Source organism: Ailuropoda melanoleuca, chromosome 14 (genome assembly GCF_002007445.2).
Source record: "Ailuropoda melanoleuca isolate Jingjing chromosome 14, ASM200744v2, whole genome shotgun sequence".
Classification (NCBI taxonomy): Eukaryota; Metazoa; Chordata; class Mammalia; order Carnivora; family Ursidae; genus Ailuropoda; species Ailuropoda melanoleuca.
Genome location: NC_048231.1, coordinates 80,650,808 through 80,669,824, shown reverse-complemented (window position 1 = coordinate 80,669,824; position 19,017 = coordinate 80,650,808). Strand labels below are relative to the sequence as shown.

At 48.7% G+C, this 19,017-nt stretch overlaps 2 long non-coding RNA genes across 3 annotated transcripts; both read left to right on the top strand.

Moving 5' to 3' along the window:
* Positions 1-2,811: 2,811 nt before the first annotated feature.
* Positions 2,812-7,194, top strand: LOC117796082. 2 transcript variants are annotated; one of them, XR_004620434.1, is made up of 4 exons: positions 2,812-3,353; positions 3,489-3,620; positions 6,320-6,421; positions 6,926-7,194. It is a non-coding gene; the product is annotated as an uncharacterized LOC117796082 (long non-coding RNA). The 2 variants fall into 2 exon arrangements; XR_004620433.1 differs by having other exon boundaries at positions 6,320-7,194.
* Positions 7,195-7,774: 580 nt separating this feature from the next.
* Positions 7,775-17,520, top strand: LOC117795955. Its single transcript, XR_004620136.1, has 3 exons — positions 7,775-7,950; positions 9,717-9,827; positions 17,359-17,520. It is a non-coding gene; the product is annotated as an uncharacterized LOC117795955 (long non-coding RNA).
* The last annotated feature ends 1,497 nt before the right edge of the window (positions 17,521-19,017 follow it).

Here is a 19,017-nt window from a genome sequence, read left to right as displayed (position 1 = left end):
AATAACCTGTAAAGTGACCTTGAAATGTGGAGAAATGTCTTATCTCTGCTCAGTGCCCTCTCTTTAAAAGACAGAATGGCCCCCAGGGTACCAACAAGGGGGAAGTCTTCCTTATGTCCTAAGTTGAGTATATGGGCTGGGGCATTTTTCTGGGGAGAAGGTCAATAGTTTTCATCCGATTCTTCAAGAGGTCTGTGGTTTCCAAAAACTTAAGGAGGCTGGCCTGGATTTTCTCTATGGAGGTCCCTCTGCTTCAGGATTCTGTACTTTTAAAATAATGTGTTGTCTCAGGAGCCCCTGGAGTGGAGATCCAAGCAGTGGCTGGTTCCTTGGGGCCACCTGGTGGTGCTGGGGTGTATAGCATTCTTTGGGCAAAAGGAGAAACCCCCAGGGGCCAAGTTCCTGTCTGGACAAGTTATAGGAAAGGGTCTGATGCCCTCCTCTCCACCCATTCTGCACTCGGCTTCCTCTAGGCCCCCTGGGAGCCCACATGGGAGTGCAGAGTCGGGAACCGAGTGAGCCTGGGTCTGGTCTGGGTGGAGGGTGTGCCAAGAGGGGCCTTGGGTGGAGAGGGAGGAGTCTCTGGCCTATGGAGTCTCAAGTCCCTGGCCAGACTTGAGAACAAACCCTGAGCTTTGTGTCTCTCAGTGGGCTTCCTTGAATCAGCTCCTTAACCCTGTTTCCATCCTGAGAGGCTGGCATAGTTTATGCCCAATTCACAGAGGAGGAAACTGAGGCCAGAGATGCGATGTGACTTGCCCAAACCACACAGCTAGACAGCTGTAGAACTGGTCTCCCCACTACAGATGAACACCTCCAGCTTTCCCAGCCTCCTCATCTCCTCTCCCGGCGCCCCCAGGTTGAGCTTCCCCAGGCTCGAGAGTTTGGACTGGTCTTGCTTGCTTCTGGTGGAGGGAGTTCAGGGTGGGAAGCCAAGAGTCCAGTCCTCCAGTTCAGCTTGTCATGCAGGAGACCAACACACCAGACCCCCTGCCAAGGGCCTGGGGCAGGACATAGTGGGCATCAGAGGACTAGACAGTAGGAGCCAGGAAAGGTTTGATCCTTGGGGGATAGATCCATGAACTGCTGTTTCTGAATCTAGGTTCGGTAGACGCTGGGAGGATGGCATTGTAGGTCCCCTGCCTTCTCAGCTTGGATGCCACTTTGTTCAGCCATGCTCCCTATCTCCGCTCTGAGTTTGGAAATCCTCCCCGTCTTTTCCCCTCGTGCACAGAGCTCAGGCCCTTACTGCATTGAACATTCCTTATTGCATTTGCCCGTTTACTTGTTTGCAGTGCTTCCGGGTTCTGAGCATCTGGGGGTGGAAAGTGTTTGCCATATTTCATTTTGGTCCTCCTGGCAGTCAGTCTACGGTCTGGCACATGGCAGGTGTCACCAAAGATGGTATGAAATGAGAAACTGACCCAAGCCCATAGTATCACATAGCGTGGTGGGGGAGTTTCTCACCTGGACAGAAATCCTGAGATGCCCAGAGTGGAGTGGACATCCGTCAGGTTCACTGGAATGACAAAAAGGAACAAGGATCTCTTGATCTAGCCTCAAATCCCTGGCAGGAGAGTGTCTTCTGGCTGCAACGGTCATGAACACTTCTGTGTCTTTTTTGGGCTATGCGGGTAGAGACTTGACCTTGTAGGATGCTGCAAGTTGGTGTTTGTGAAGTTCGCAGCAATCCCAGGGGAAGGCCTCTCTTCCCATGGTGACATTGCTGTACTTTTCCTCTGGGTCAAGAATACAGTAAACTATCAGGATTTCAAAAGTTTTAAAATACTTACTGAATTTTAAACACATCGGAAAGAATATTATACACAGGAACTTATAAAAGATATTAAAAATACAAATAAGATGAATATGTGTCTACTGTACATTAAATGTAAGAAATTGTTTTCACGTACTTACTGTTTTATATTATCATTCAATTAAAAATATTACCAAGTTTCCATTGTAATCACTTTGTAACCTCTTTGTACCCTTTCCAAATCCCTTCCCCATCTCTGGAGAAATTCTGTTTATTTCTTTTTTCTTCATAACTTATCACATAGGTGTGTATTACAAACAACATATTACTTACTTCTGAATGCTTTTGAAATTTATTTGAGTGGAATCATATTGCATGCCTTCTTTAATGACTAGCTTATTTATTTTTATTTATTTATTTTTTTACTTATTTGCTTTTTTAAAAAAAAAACAACAGTCCATGTTGGTCAATATTGCTGCAATTTACTCATCGTCACTGCTGGAAGATATTCCACTTGATGACCAAATCATAATGTATTTATCCAGTCTCCTTTCTTTTGAATACTGTTTTGATGGTATATTTACTTTTTCTATCCTTTTACTTTTTGCATCTTTGTGTTTTAAAAATGTCTCTTGCAAATAGCTTGTAGCTGATGATTTAAGAATTCAGTAATACGAACTTTATCTTTTCACTGGCAAGCTAATCCACTTACACTTGTGACTACTGATAACATGCAGATTTATTGATATTATTTTGCATTTTCTACTTGCTCAATTTTCTTTGTTTCTTTTATCCCTCCCACCCCCCGCTTTTTTGTTTTCTTTTGTACTGAGGACTCTCACCCACTCCCCCTCCATTAGTTTGGAGTTATATACCTTGGTTCTATCCTCTAAGTGGTTACCCTAGAAACTTTAATAACCACGCTTAATCTAATCAAATCAAAAGCTAATCAGTGTCTTGACTCTCCTGTTCAAGGCTCATTGATTTAAGCGCAATCACCGTCTGACTTACTGTGGCAGACGCACGCAGTGATCCATGTTCCCGTACAGTCCTCTCTCCTGGAGTGTGGGGGGGGGGACCTGTGACTTGCTTCTAATCCATAGAATTTGGCAGAGATGATGGGAAGTCACTGCCATGGTCATGTTTCTTTATGGAGGGCTCTGTGCTACCAGAAAAGAAAGACTGCTTTGCTAGTCTTGAAGAAGCAAAAAAGGCATGTGTGAACTGTCCATGGAGAGGGCCATGTGGCAGGGAGGTGTGAGAAACTTCTAAATGCCGGGAGGTCTGGGTGGTGCGGTCGGTTGAGTGGCTGACTCTTGGTTTCAGCTCAGGTTATGATCTCAGGGTCTTGGGATCGAGTCCTGTGTCGGGCTCTGCACTCAGTGGGGAGTCTGCTTCAGGATTCTCTCTCTTCTTCTGCCCCTCCTCCTGCTTGCTGTCTCTCAATCTCTCAAAGAAATAAATCTCTAAAAAAAAGAAAAGAAAAGAAACCTCTAAATGCTGAGAGACCACAGGAACACAGGGCCCTCAGTCATAAGTTGTGAGAAGATGAATTCTTTGATGACCTGAGGGAGCCCAGAAGGATATGTTTCCCCAGGTAGGTATCTGATGAGACTGCAGCCCTGCCGACCCCTGGATCACCCTCTCTGGGGTGGGGGGGGCAGGTGACATCCTGGGAATTCTCCCTGCTGAGGATACAGTTGTAACAAATGGCTCTGACGTTTGTCTTTAGTATTTGGTGTAGGGATTGGGGTGGGGAAGGCCCACCACCTCTTCTCTCTGTGACCTGAGCCAGACTGCGATTGTGATTTTGAGGTCGGCAACTATGTTTCTTCGTCTCTGAAGCCCCAAAGCCTGGCACATGGTAGGTGTGTTACATGTTAATCACTGAAAGATGTTACCCTAAGGCTGATCCGCTTGGGTTCTCTACCTTCAAGTACTTTGTCTTGTCCTCATTTAAAGACAAGGCCTGAAGAGGCTTGCTGGCCCTTGCTTACATATTCTGCAGGGCCCTTCTCAGTTCTTTACCTCATCTGTTTAGCTCTCTGTCATGATTCCAGTTCATAACTGGGTGCACCTTCCCCTGAATTCTTACAACATTTAGCCTGAATTGATCATTTTATCATCTCAATAACAATAGCATCCATTTAAAAACTCATTTTCTATCTGCTGAGCTCTGTGCTAAGTGTTCTAATCCTTCAACTCAGTTCATCTTTACAACATCTTTTTCAGAGAGATACTTTTATTATGACCATGTTACAAAAGGTGAAATCGGGGCACAGAGAGGTTAAATAACATTCCCAGGACAACACAGCTAGTAAGTGTTGTAGGCGGGAGTTAGACCCTCCTAGGTCTGACTCATGCACAGGCTCACAGTAATTCTGATGCGGGGAGCCTGTCCCAGGTTTTCTGTTTGTTTGTTAGGCTGCAGGCTGCCACTAGGTGCTGCTACATTCCAGAGAGTGGATTGCAGGGAGAGGCAGGCTTCAGGCAGCTCCGGACCCCCGGAAAGGAGCCTGGTCTATCCAGAAGAGGGAAGGCTGGAGTGCCTGGAGGAGGTAGGGTGGGGGGACTGCACACCTCCCAAGAAGAGAAAGGAGGAGAGAGAATCCAGTACTCCAGCTGGTACCTGGCTGGCACTGCCTCCCAGAAAGCCGGCCCGCAGAAAAATGGGTGGACCAGACGACAAATGGACTGGAGAGTGGGGTCTGCAGGTTTCAGTGAGTGGTAGGAATGGACACACGTCAGGGCCACAGGCTACCAGAAAAGCAGCCTGTAAGGTCTTACTAGAGAGGGCCTGGCTATCCTGCTCTGCTCAGGACCACGGGATGCAAATTGTCAAATCCACCTTGTAATTCCAGTCCCATCTACATGGGTGGCTTCCCCATCTCCCACTCAGGCCTTTAGCCACTGTTGAGTTTCAGTCCCAGGAGAGAAATGTGTAATGACTGATCCCAGACCCCGGCCTTCTGGCCCCTGCTGCCCGGCCAGCCTCTTCTTCCACACACCTCCACCCACACTCCACTCTGGCATGTTTTGGTGGACAAACAGGTCAGTGCCGTGCCCAGGATGGGGATGGCAGGGCTCAGATGTGGGTGGGTGCCTGCAGGCTGAGGTCATGGGGGAGACTTCCTGAAGGACATGGGTTCCAGTGGGCAGGGGGCCTCCACTTTCGTGGACTTGAGTGCCAGGCCTTGGTGTTTGGCAGTGGTTCCGCAGAGGAGGAAGAACACAGGACATCAGGGGACCCTGAACATGACCACCTGTCTTTTTCTGCAGGGGTACATACAGTTCACTGTTCACCTTGTAAGGATGCTCTTGTGAGTGGAAGGGAGGATTATTAATAATTAGCCTGGGACAATAAGTGGAAACTGGGACAGCTATCTGGGCAAACCAGGGCCTATGGCCATCCAGCTTCTCTGCAAAATGAGTTACCTTCTAAGGACCATCTAATTCTGACATCCTCTGATTTTTGACCATAAGGGAAGCATGAGGCAGGGACACAGAAATGAGGCCAGAATGTCCTGGTTCTGCCACATCCAGGGATGCAGAGAAGCTTTGTGTGGAGTTCACTCATGGTCCCTGGACCCAATCAATCAATCCATCTCCTGGTCCCCGGATTATACAGATCCAGTAAATAGGTATGAAAGTTCCCAGGCCCTAGAAAGTCACACAGACACAGCCCTGTCCTCAGGAGAGAGGCCAGGTCCTTCTGCCTGGTCTGGGGCCTGATCCTGCAGTCATTGGGTCCTTCCATCCCTCCGTGATCCCATCCTAGCTCTGCCCTCAGGAGTCCTCAGCCTGTCCATTCTTCTCTTTCTGGGCTCCCGGGGCACAGAGTATGCCTCCCCTGGGAGGATTTCTAGGGAGTGCTGGGAGAGTCCCCTGTTCTCTCTGGCCCTGTCTTGCCCACCCTTCCTCATACCACTCTAACTTCCCCATCCTAACAACCCCATGACAAATTATCCCACAGCTAAGTTAAATTGGCTGCTACATCAAATACCATGGATTATAGGGAAAGGAAAGCACATAGCTCATTAACTCAAACCAGCTCCTCCCCCCAGACCTCATCTTTCCTCCCTCCCCCTCCATTGATTTCTTGAGAAGAGACTTGGCTGGAGGACTGCTGCCTTGAAGGGCTTCTTGGGTGAGGAGGGAACTTGAGAGCCGGGGACTGTGGTTTGGACACTAGAGTCAGGACAGGGCGTGAAATCTGCAGTCCTCACAGGGCATGGGATCCACCAGCAGAGGGCACTGTGGCAGAGTGTGGCCCACTTCCCTTCCAGACATAGGCCCAGTTCTGCCTCTGGACTCCTGGTGGGGAAGCAGCTGGAGGAGGGTGTTTCCTCCTTAGGCCTGTCCATGTGGAAGGAGGGGCAGATCTCTCTCTGGAGACCCTTTTTTGGAGCAGGGTAGGGGATAGCTCCACCAAGAACCAGGGTCTCACCTGCTGATCTCTGAAGCTTCACTCAGCTGCAGGGACTGTGGTGTGGAAGGAAGGGGAGTTTCTCTGGATGCTGGGTCGAACTTGCTGTGACCTGGAGGTGGGGATTCTGGTTTCAGCTAAACTGCATGGCTGGCACCTCCCAGGGGAGGAGGCTGTGGGAAGGAGGTTGAGGGAGCCCTGTTCAAAGACTCAAGAAAGGAAACAGGTTAGTGGAGAAGGTAAGTCCTACTCCTCTATTCAAAGGCCCACCTGTGACCAATGATAGAGGGTGTGGAGGAACCACCCTTTCAGAGGGTAATGAAGAATTCATCAGGCTTTTGTATCTGCCCGCCCATGACCTACGGAGCAGAGACAATGGCAGGGCTGGAAGCCTTTGTCTCCCTCCCTACAGAGGCAGTGTCAAATGTTGGCCACATGTGGGTGGGGAGCCTGCCTCCCTTGGAAAAGGGGTAGTCCCGTAACTTGACAAGGGGCACCAAAATCAGGGCTAATTAGCTGGAAATTAAATTTTCCATTTGGCTGGGCCGGAAACAATTGGGGGTGGGGACCTGGAGTCAGGAGAGACCTCTGGGGAGAGAGATGGTGTCTACTGTGTGTGCTTTGGTAAACCTCACCTCATGGAGAAGACTGGGAGTGTCCCACAGGTACTCAGCCCCAGAAAACCAGTCAGACAACCAAACTGACCACCCAACACCAACAAAATGGTGATTGTACTTTGACAGCTTTTCTAATGAAGGAGGATACCAACCGCGTGCCTTAAAAGTGGAAGATGAAGGATGCATACAGAGACATCAAGAAGTCACTTCATTCTACAAATCTTTTCTGGCACCCACTCTGCCCCATTCAATAGCAATGCAAAGAATTCTACCATTAGAAATTCATTTCTTTATGACTTCACAACTATGCAATTAATTTAACATTTATTAAACATTTACTGAACTCACACTGTGCGGCAAATACTATTTCAGATATGGGGATACATGAGTGAACAAAAGGCAAAATGACTTTTATAGGCTTTCAGTCTAGTGGAGTAGATAAAAATAATGACATATATATGTGTGTGTGTATACACATACACACACACACAGTCAAGTGAGGAAGTTCTGTGAAACCAAGATGGGTAGGGGGATAAGGCATGATTGGGTGTTCTTTCAAATATGGTGGCCAGGACAGGCTTCTCTGAGGAGGGGCATCTGAGCAGCGATCAGAAGGCTGGGAGGGAATTAGCCATGTGGCCATCTCGGGGAAAGGCATTGCAGGCGGTTGGAAGGGCCTGGGTAGGACTATCCTTGGTGTCTGAAAATATCAAATAGGCCAATGTGGTTGGAACGAAGTGAGGGGGGGTTGGGGGAAGATGAACTTGGGGTCTGAGCTTGCAGGACCTTGGAAGCCGCTGGAAGGACTTGGCTTTAACTCTGAGATAGGCCATTGACGTCTTGCATGGGGAGTGACTTGATTTAAGTGACTTGATTTTAGCAGGTCATTGGCTGCTACGCGGAGGATGGGGCTGGAGGCGGGCGCAATCGTGGAAGCAAGGAAAATGATTCGAAGCTTCTGCAATGGCCCAGACGTGAGATGATACAAATCCCCTCGGAAATGGTACTGCCTCTGTGCGCATGCGTGTGCGTGCGTGCGCGCGTTTGCGTGTGCGCGCACGGAGGCCCCTCATCTTACGCCGTCATTTGCATTTGTGGCGGGGAGAGGTCAGCTGCCTGGCTGTGCCCAAGCCTGCCCGGGAATTGAGCAGGTGAGACCCCCTTGAGAGGAGAAGCCGCAGAGCCAGCCCGGGAGCCAGGGCCCTGGCTTCTCCCCCTGGCTGTAACGGGTGTTTCCAGGAATTTGCTCCATGCCTCCGTGCCTCAGTTTCCTCATCTGTAACATTAACCTAGCGTCAATGGAACGATCTATTGTAGGCCAGGTGTGGAGGAGGCGAGCGACCCGCTGAGCTCTCCAGGTTCCGGGGGCTCCTGTAGGAGAGATGAAGAACAGATGAGGGAGACAGAGGATAATGGGGAGGAGGAGTGCCAGGAGCCTAGGGGAGGAGGGGCAGACCACCTCTGCCTGGCCAGGAGGAGGAAGCTGCCCAGTGAAGGGCTCTTACAGGGAGACCGAGGCAGGTAGGAGGCGTGTGTGGGGCATATAACAGCAGGAGCAAAGGCTCAGAGGTGGGAAAGTGAGTAAAGGAAAAGAAATCGTTTTAAAATCATAGAATTTTAAAGCTGGAAGAGACCTTGGAGATCATTAAATTTAGAGGTTTTCAGACATGTCGTTGTTTAAGCATGGTATGTCCGGTTCTATTACACAGATCAGACAATATTAATAGCTAACCTGTATTGAGTGGGTGATGTACTCCAGATCCTTTCCGTGTGCTGATTGAATTAGTTTTCCCAAAAATCCCATGAGTTAGGTTACTACGATTAGTATCCTCATTGTACTAAGGAGGGAAATGAGGCACAGAGGAGTTAAGAAACTTGCCCATGGTCACACAGTAAGTCAATGGAAGAGACAGCATTCGAACCCAGGCAGTCTGGTCCCCAGACTATGCATACTACCCCCCCTCGGCTTGGGAGTGAAGAGGAGGGTGGCCGGCGCTGGTGTCAGGAAGGGGGTAGGGTCATGTGAGGGCTGGGGACAGGGTGCAGTGTTTGGGTTTTCTTTGGCTTACATCCCTCCCTGTTCCCTCTGCTGAGGGGTAAGCTGTACCAGAATCTATCCAAGCTCCCTGGATCCTTATTGTAAGACTCTAGCATTAGCTCCCCTGGGGCTGGCTGAGACCGTGCCTCCTCCAGAGGGCTTCCCTGACCACCCAGCCAGCAGGGTCCTGTGACCGTGCACATCAGAGGACGCTCCTCTGCTTCTTGCTGGCACCTTTGGTTTCAGCCCTGCTTTCTGACCCAGAGGGTACACCCTTGCCCCCCATGTTGGCACCCAGCATGTGCTGGGCATTCATCCACCAAGCATGTACTGGGAGTGACTGCAGGCTCCTAGCACCGTGTACACAGAGGGGAGCCTACTCTCAAGCTGTCAGTGCGTGTGCGGGATCACAACGAAGCCGAAAGACAAATGGCCAGGACAGTCCCTGGGGCTTCGTTTGGGGCGGGCTAGCAAAGAGACGCACAGGCTGAGGGGCCCAGCTCACTCTGAAAAGCAAGGCTGACCGCAGGAGCGCTGGAGGCAGGGATGAGCATGTGCTGAGACATCCGGTGAGAGCTCCCTGTGCATCCGGAAGACACTGCAGCCTTGTTCACTTCAGGCCAGGTCAAAAGGGCCCTACAGGGGACTCCGATGCTCCCGCCAGGCTGGGCTCTGAGAAGCTCTTCCCAGAACATCCTGTCTCTCTTGTAATATTGAGCTCCCACGTTTGAGGAAGGCCCCCAATCTTTGAGATTGTCTGTTTCAACCCCATTCCCAAAGCAATCCCCCAAATCCACACTATCCCAAATCCTGAGGACTCTTTAGAGGTCCACTCATTCCATTATGATTTTGCCCCCGCTCTCTGTTCCTTGAGTCCAGCCAGTGTGACGTTGGTTCCTTGTCAGCAGTCCCCAGAGAGGAAGGCTGAGGGCAGACGACAAAGTCCAAGTATCAGTCCTCCAGTGCCCCGGACCTCCAGCCTGTCCTCAGGTCAGTGCGCGGGCGCGGCCACCAAGGGGCGCCCGAGCTTCGGGGTTCGCGCGGCTCCTCTTGGCAGCCAGGCGGGCGCAGCACGCGGCGGTCGCCAGGGGGCAGCAGAGCGCGGGGCCGCGGGCTCGGGGCGCGGGGCTGGGCGGCGGCAGCTGCGTTCCCGGCTCCGAGCGCAGTTCTCTGTTAGGAGGGTAATTTAGAGCAATTACACCGATTATTATTGCTTTTCTAATTAGTGCTTTTCCTACAGAATTAGCCGAGTGTTTATTAGGAGCTGCTTGTTGCCAGCAGCTTAACTGCTTCGCTGCCGGGCGCGGGGCGCCGCGAGCGGGGAGGGGCCGCGCGGTCCTCGCCGCTGCGTGGGGCCGGTTGGTTATGTGGTTTCGCATAAAAGCACGGATTAAATATTCATTCTGCTTTGTTACATATAGCATTAAATTTTTATCAGCTGTATGTTTTCCTTGAAGTTTTCCCTGCGTGTTAACATTCAGAAGGGCTGCAGGAAAACTCCGGGGCCTTGGCGGGTGGGGAGGACAGATGGGGCTGGGGGTGGGAGGAGTGTTGGGGCCAGAGGAACTGGGAGAAAGGGGGATGGTCACCTCGCTGACATCTGTAATTCCTCTAGGCTTTTCCCAAGCCCCGTGTCTCCACATCCTTCGAACACTCCTGGGAGGTAGATAGGAAAGGAATTCTTGACCCCATGGGATGGGTGAGAAAACTGAGACCCCCACGGTGAGGGGTTGTGGGTGGCTTCTCCAGCTCACTGTGATTTTAGGGAGCTTCCAAACTCTCCGTCCCTCTTAGGTGCCCCACCCAGGCCTCCCTTCCTAATTTTTCCCAGCTGGATCCCACCCAGCTAGATCTTGGGACCTGCCAGGAGGCAAACTGATGCCTCCATTGTGCTCCTGAATCCCCCACCTCCTGCATAGGTGCTCCTTCTGGAGCCTTTGACCAGAGCAGCAGCGGAAGGGCGGTGGGAGGCAGAGGAGAGCGATCTGGGGTTTAGTCAATGCACGGCCCTCGTGTTGGGAAGTTGCTAGTTACTTCTTGGAGAAGGGAGAGGCTGTCCTCACCTCATCAGTCATGGGGACCCCAAGTGAGAGAAACTAAGCTACACACACACACACACCCATAGCAGAACCAGAGGGGGCAGTTCTTGCTGCCCAACTTTGGTTCACTCTTCAAAGGCTCCTGGAAAACCACCCCCTAGCGCATCCAAGGGTTTGTTTACAGCTCATTAACTACTTGATGGAAAGGCTGGGGTGGGGGCGAGGCAGGGAAATATTGACAGAAAATCAATCAGAAATGAAGATGAATGATCTCCAAAATGTTCCGGTGGGTCAACAGGGAAATGGGATTCGAGTTTGAAAAACAGGGACCGATGAGCTGAGATTTCATTCCTCCATTTGTCGCCGCACAGAGTGGGGCCCAGCAGCATTCAGATTGGCTGTGGGGAGGTGTGGCAGACTCCCAGGGGTTCTGGGATGGGGCTCAGACCGGGGACTGTGTTAGCCCCGGCGTCCCCTCCTCCTGGCCTGGGTTCCTCGTCAGCAGGTGGAGAATGGAGGGGCACGTGGGAGGGTTGCTTCACCTCACCACTGCTGGGCGGCTGATCTCACTGGGCCCGGACATGTTCCAGGGCGGGGGAGCTTCCATGCTTTTCACTCCTCTGTGTTTCGTTCATTTTGGTGGGGTTGGCAGGGGAGGCAGGCAGGCTGTTTGAGAGAAATCCATGGGTGCCAGAGGGCCCAGACCGGCTGGGAGGGGCCTCAGCACCTTCCCGGGGCTGGTCCCAGATGCGTGGCGGCTCCGGAATCTCGCCAGCCGCGATGAGCTGTGACAACAGGGTGCAGGGGGGCCAGGCTCAGACACCCCCTCCCCATTCTGCTTGCAGGCTCCCTTCTTTGCCTTCCCTCTTTCCCAAGGGACCCCCTCACATGACAGTTTAGACAAGTAGAATGCTGCTTGAGCTCTGCCCCTTACCTGAGCACAGCTGGGTAGACCCCCCTCCCCGCTCCGCCCCGCTCCCCTCCCTTCGAGACCTGCTTTCCTTCAGGGAGGCTGGCTTCCCAGCCTGGGGACGGCCTCTGCAGCTGCGCCCGAAGCCGGCTGCCCCCACATCTGGCTGCCGCCCTGGCCACCTGTCTGTGCCTGGGTCTTTTTCTGCTCTCCAGCCTGCAGGACTCCTTGGGGCTGAGAAGCGGAACCTGTCTGAGATGGAGAGAAAGAAGAAACAAAGGGGAGACTCCCACATTGATATGCTACGTGTCCTGTCTCAAAGGGCTTTACATGGTGAATGTTAACTTGGTCCGAAGAGGCTTGTGTGGAGTCTGGGGTTCGAGGGGCTGACGACCGCTGCGACACTGTGGCTCTCTGGCCTGGGAGGAACGCCTGTCCCTCACCCTTTGAGTCTGTTCTGTCATGAGAGCGGCCAGCCTGGGCCCACTCAAGCCTTTCTGGGCTACTCTTCTGCACTTACCCCCAACATTATGGACTAGTCACCAAGGGCTCGCAGGGCTGGCAGAGGTTTTAGACACTACACACCACAGTGTCCCCACCTCGGCACTGCTGGTACTTGAAGCTGGGCCGCTCTTCATTGTGGGGCCATCCTGTGCATTGTAAGATGGTTAGCAGTTTCCCTGCCCCCCCCCCAGATGCCAGGAGCACCTTCCTCTCTCGCCTGTTGTGACAATTAATAATGTCTCCAGATACTGACACATGTCCCCTAGGGAACAAGTCACTCCTGGCTGGGAACCATGCCCTCCACTAACTGCTCTCCACTAACGAATGCACCAACCAATATCTAGAGATGGGCTGTGTCATATGCAACATCATTCGGGGCGAAATAATGGAGTGGCCATGTGCTCGGATTCTGGAATCAGCCATGGATTCAGATGTCATCTGTACTACTAACTAGCTCTACTGTGATCAGCAGCGAGTAAGCTCTACTCTGCCTTAGCTGGCCCATCTATTAAATGGGGATATGAATATTACCATCCTTATGGTAATGTTAAATAAATAGCATTAAATAAGGTGATGCATATTAAGTGCTCAGCAGGCAAAGGGTGCAATTAGCTACAGTGAATGTCAGAATCAGAGACAAGTTCTGGGCTCTTCTTCTGCTTGGAAGTAGGGGGACCTGAAGAAGATATCAGATGATGGTGTTCTGAGGACACAACACAACTTTTTTCCAACCACAAGGTATCTTCTAAAAGATATGGAGGCTTTTGGGTCCCTATAATCAGAATCAACTAGAAATGATGGAAATTAAAATTTTGTTAGTTGACATTAAAAAATAAATCTCAAAATTGATGCACTGAATTGCAAAATGAGCACGTATGAAGGGAGAGTGCTGAAAAATCAAGACAAGAATTTCTCCAGCAATGCAATGCCATAGCGAAGGAGATGGAAAATAGGAGAGAAAAGCGAATCAACACCAAGCATTTATGAATTAAGAGTACCGAAAGGAGAAAATGGAAATGATGGAGGAGAGGCAATACTTTAAGAATTCATAGAAGGGAATTTTCTGGAACCAAAGAAAGATAAAACTCTTCAGACTTGAAGGGCCCGGGCATGGCCAGCAAAATTTTAAAATCCATCGACATGGACGTGTCACAATGAGATTCTAGAACATCAGAGATACGGGGAGACCCCTAAAAACCTTCAAAGAGGAAAATAATTACAGGCATGTCTGTCAGTTTCCTATAACAAAGTATCACAAACTGGGTGGCTTCAAACAACAGAAATGTAGTTATCACTGTTTTGGAGGCCAGAAGTCCAAAATCAAAAAGTTGTTAGCGTTGGTCCCTCTTGGAGGCTCAGAGGGAGTGTCACTTGGGCACCTGTCCCCTGGCTCTGGTGGCTTCTGCCAGTCCCGGCCCCTCATTGGCTTGCCATCTCGGTCTCCGCCTTCCCATGGCCTTCTTCTCCAGCTCTCCCTGTGTCTTCTCTTGGTATAAGGACACTAGTGTTCAGAGTTAGGGCCCACCCTACAGGATCTCATCTTTCCAAAGAAGGTCACACTCAAAACTGCTGCTAGGAGTTTGGACGTGGACACATCTTTTGGGGGGGGCATGATTCAACCTGCTACGCATGGGCACCAGGACTGGATTGACATCCTATTCCTCATCAGCAAAACTGGATACAAAAAAATAATGAAGCATATTTTCAAAGCTCCAAGGGGAAATGGCTTTGAACATAAATTATCATTCAAGTGTGAGGGCAAAATGAAGCCCTATCAGACGAGTACGGACTCAGAACATTTACCAGCCTTCCTATTCGCCTCTGGAAGAATTAATGTATTTGGCTAGTGTGGAAGATGCCTTCTTTCCCCATCACCTCCCCTGCCAACAAAAAAGAAGGAGCCCCAAATTGCCCGGCATTAATCTATTTCTTTAAGTATATTTGATTTATATTATTCAGCAAACTGTGACATTTATACAGAGAAAAAAGTATTACTAGGGCTGTAATGTGAAAGAGCAGCATGCTATCCCGTCTGTCTCTGCAACCTAAATTCGTACTCCCTGGAGCAACCACTGTCCTTTCTTGTAGCCAGTTCTCCTGCTGTTTACTTCTGTATTTCTCCATTTCTGGTATATGTAGCTATTTCTTGATTTCTCCATTTTAAGAACTATCTGTTGACTCGCAACTATGGAAAATTAGATTTTAGTTTGCTCACATGCTCACATTCCCATTTCCTCCCCACCAAACACACTTATCTGTCCCGGCCCCGTCCGTGGAGCTCCCGCAGAAGTTTTGGTGACAGTCACTGCTGGGTGCTTATATTTGTGTGACCTTAGAGATACTAGTCAGCTACGCTGTGCAGTGTGTTAAGATTATAATTCTTTTTTTTCCCCTTTGAATTAAGACTTGTTTTCATTTTTATTTGTTTAGTTTATATACCTATTAGTACATGATTGCGAATCTGTTCCCAAATTCTCCCAAGACCTGAAGATCTCTTCTCATTATGTTCAGATGTGTCAACTGTTCTGTCAGCCATTTTTCTGGGATTTTTCTTCACCTCTTTTCTTGGGTTCCTGTTTCCCGGATCCCATGGTTTTCTTTTTCTTGGCTCACTTTCTCATTTTCGTGAACTGCATCATTCAGTACCTCCCTGTGAAAGATGAAAACTCACACTGCAGGGTTTGGCTGGAGATAGAATTCCAAGATGGAGTACCTTTTCCCACAGAATTTTGAAGGTATTGGGCTGTTGCTTTTTAGCTTCTAGTGTTGCTGTAGATATTCTGATTCTGAATCATTGGAATGTGGTCTTTTTTTTTTTAAGATTTTATTTATTTGAGAAAGAGAGAGAGAGAGCATGAGCAGGGGTAGGGGCAGAGGGAAAGGGAGAAGCAGTGAGCAGGGATCCTGACAGGGAGCTCGATCCCAGGACCCTGAGATCATGACCTGAGCCAAAGTCAGACGCTCAGCTGAGCCACCCAGGTGCCCTGTGACCTTTTATTTTTAATGTGACTTTTTTCTATTCTTTAGAAGCTTTTAGGATCTAGTATTGATTCTTGCTATTCTTAAATTTCACTGTAATGTGCCCTAATGTAGGCACATCTCCATCCAATTAAAAAAAAAAACCTCATTTCTTAGCCTCTGTTACAGCTAGGTATAGCATATAAACATAAGTAGAATTATTGTGTTCTGGGAAGTCTCCTTAAAAGGATAGGGTGTCCTTCTTTTTCTGCCTTCTTCCTTCCTGCTATTTTTGATGTAATGGCTGGAGTCCTAGCAGCCATATTTAACCATGAAGTGGCTTTGGGCCATGGTCTCTGAAACAACAAGACAGAAGCCGGAGTTCCTGACCCCACGCAGTGACTACACTAGACCTGCACTGATTCCCTCTGGGCTTCCTTTAACTTGAGAGAAAAATACACTTCAAGGTTTTTTAAGCTGTTATTTCGTAGGCTTTCTGTTAACTTATTCCTAAAATTAATATGAACAAAATAATATATTCCCTTAACAGAAAAAAAAAAACACCTCTTAAAACACTTTCAAATAACTTTCAGTGCCTGTAGGATAAAGGCATGTAATTCTTCCCCCCCAAAATATATCTGAATAAAGTTGAGATGGATTTTATACAACTGAATATCTCACATGTACCAAATATCAAATAATGAATCTACAAGGAAGACACGATAAAGGGAAGAGAAATAAGTAAAACCTATTGTTTGTTGTAAAAAATATTTAAAAAGCAAAAGCTAGAATGAATATTTCAGGTATGATCACCATGGGAGATAACAGGTGGAAGTGGGGAGGGAGGGAGGGAGTGGCAGGCAGTCAGTTTGTTTTCAGTTTGACCTAGGGGTGACTCTAGGTACTGACCGGTGTAGATATTGTTATAGAAATCGCAAGGGATTACTCACAAAATGTTAAGGGTAAACACTAGAAAAGTAGAAATCTAGGGTATAGTTTCTAGATACTAGAAAAATGGAATCAAATGAAAACAGCTCAAATTAGCAAAAGGCAGAAAAATGGGTAAAAACCAAACCAGGAAGATGATAAATAGGATACAAAGAGACATAGATGCATGGCATTGTTAGAATAACTAAATGTATTGGCAACAACAATTCTTGTGAATGAGTTAAATCCTTCTCAAACTGGATTTTTAAAAAAACCAGTTTCATGAAGATTCCAGCAAGCTATACTTATACAGCTAATAGAGAAGTTGAAAACCAGAGGAAAATGTAAAGATATATGTCAGGGAAAACTAATAAAACACAGGAATAGCAATATTCATAGCAAATAAAGAGGAATAGTTTATGTCAATGAAAAGGACTTCCTCTTAAGATGATATGTAACAATCATAAACCATTATGCACATACTAAAAAACTTGAAAATATATAAAGCAAAAATTGATAGCATTCCTGGGAGAAACAGATAAAGACAGCCTCAGATTAGAGGCTTTAACTTAGTTCTTAGCAGATTAACAAGACAACCAGGTAAGGATATAAAAGAAACAAATAACATGATTAACAAGGGTGATGACATCAGAATGCATGAGATATGCTAAACAAATTGAGAACACAAATCCCTGTCAAACATATTTGGAACATTCACATAATTGCCCATGTGTTAGGTCACACATAAAATATGAATACCTTTCTAAAGATCGCTATCATACCTAAATGTCACGTTCAGTAACCGTAATGCAACAAAATGAGAAATCATCAACAAAATGATCACAAACATGAAATCTGTGCACCTGTCATTTAAGTAACTTGTTCCTCTAAATAATTATTGGAGTAAAGGGTCAATCACAAAGGAAATTACATTATCAGAATAAATACAAGAATGCAATATCTTATTCAGAAGATAATTTAAAGCCTTAGATCCACTAATGACACCAAGTCTAAAAACAAATGACCTAAGATTTCAACTCAAGAAGTTATATAAAGAACAACAATACAAAACCAAAGACAATAAATAGAATTAATAAAGGTAAAAGCTCAAATGAATTTCACAGAAAATAAAAAGCAGAGTTAATTCATAGAGCCAAAAGCTTTTTTATTTCTTTTTTTAAAGGCTGCTGTAATAGACAATTGTTTGCCAACATTGATAAAAAACAGCAGAGATGGATATAAATAAGCAACAGCAGGAACTAAAAATGGACCCCAGCTACAACAAGAGGAAAATGGAAGAATAAATGGTGACTTTGGGAAGAACATGCACATCAAAATTTCCACCCATGCCTTCAGCTTTTCGTGTCGACAAGTGTACCGTAAACACGTTAATAAAGTGGTTACTTCGTTACTACACTTTAATTGTCCACTTTAATGTCCCTACCTTGTGCATCTTTAGGATTATAAAGGATGCCATTGTATTTTGTACATATTTCAAAGTTTTCATTCTTTTTCTCAAAGTCCCTCCCCCTCTCTAAGTTTCCACCTTTCCTGGAAAAATGTCCCACGTCACCTCACACCTGTCCGGTTAGCCCTCTCCTGCTCTGGGCCACTGCTCGAGGAGCTCACACCATGGGTGTTCGTTTGGTGGTGGATTCAGGCTGGACTCTCGGCCACCAGGGACGGAGAGCTGACTCAGGAACGAAAGGCCTTTGTCCAACCACTTTTGGATCGGATTGGAAATGGCATTTGTCTGCATGCCGGCGGAAGCAATGCCCTCTCTCCCAGCATCTGCGTCTCTCTGCAGACCCTCTCTAGTCTTCTCCCTCTGCCAGCGGCCTTCCTCGTCCTGGGCGGCCCCTTATCACCCCGGCTTAGCGTGGCTCCAGCACGCTCCACCTTCCACCCCCAGGCCTTCGACTCCACCCCGCCCTCCACCTCTCTAGCCTCTGGTTGAGAGTCGTGAGAGAGGGATCAGCTCATCTCTTCACACCGGGCCTCTACGGGTCTCTGTCCTTGGCTGCCCTTGGACTGGGTGCCCACGTCTGGTCCAGACACACCGAGTGGGCAGCAGGTGTGCTGTGCTGGCCGCTTCCCCTCGGAAGGGGCATCACGCGTCTGGACATGACCGACAGCTCTAGGATTTCATCTCTAGGATACGCTGAGGCACTTGCCTTGGAGTGTGACCACAGGGGTGGTTCCGAGTTTCTGTAACTCCTCCTCTCTTGATTCCAGCCATGATTGCCCCCCTACCGGCCCCTGTGACAGGGTGAGCTCTGAACCCCTCAGAATGGGAGTACCATGTCAGGAGGCAGTGAGGGTGCCCCGAGTCCTGCCACGTGCCCTGAGACTGGGCATCCTTGGGCTGGGCTATAGCCAGTGACTCCAGCATCTCCCCGGCCTTTGGGCAGAGTCGCCAGGAGCCCTGGATACAGCTGCTGCTTCTTCCAGCCTTGGAAATGTGGAAAATGTGCAGGCTTCCACACGGCCGCTGGGGACACCTCCCTGTGGTTAGGACCCCAGGACAGGCAGCTGCCACCGAAGACCTCACTTCTCTGGAATCAGTCCGCCCCCCACACTCACTTAGCCGAACGCTTTGTCGCTGACCGATCACTGAGGCCTACGGTGGCCTGCTGGCACAGTGTTTGGAGTTGTCTGTACTGTGGTTCCATGTTTGCTACCCCTCCCGACCAAGCTGTCCAGTGGGAGGAGGACATTTCTGGGCACGCTGACAGCAGGCGGGGCCATGTAGTGTACTTTGGACAATGACATATGGGTGGAAGTGACATGTGCTTCTTTGGAGCAGATGCTTCCAGACCCTTCATGTTGCTCTATTATTTCT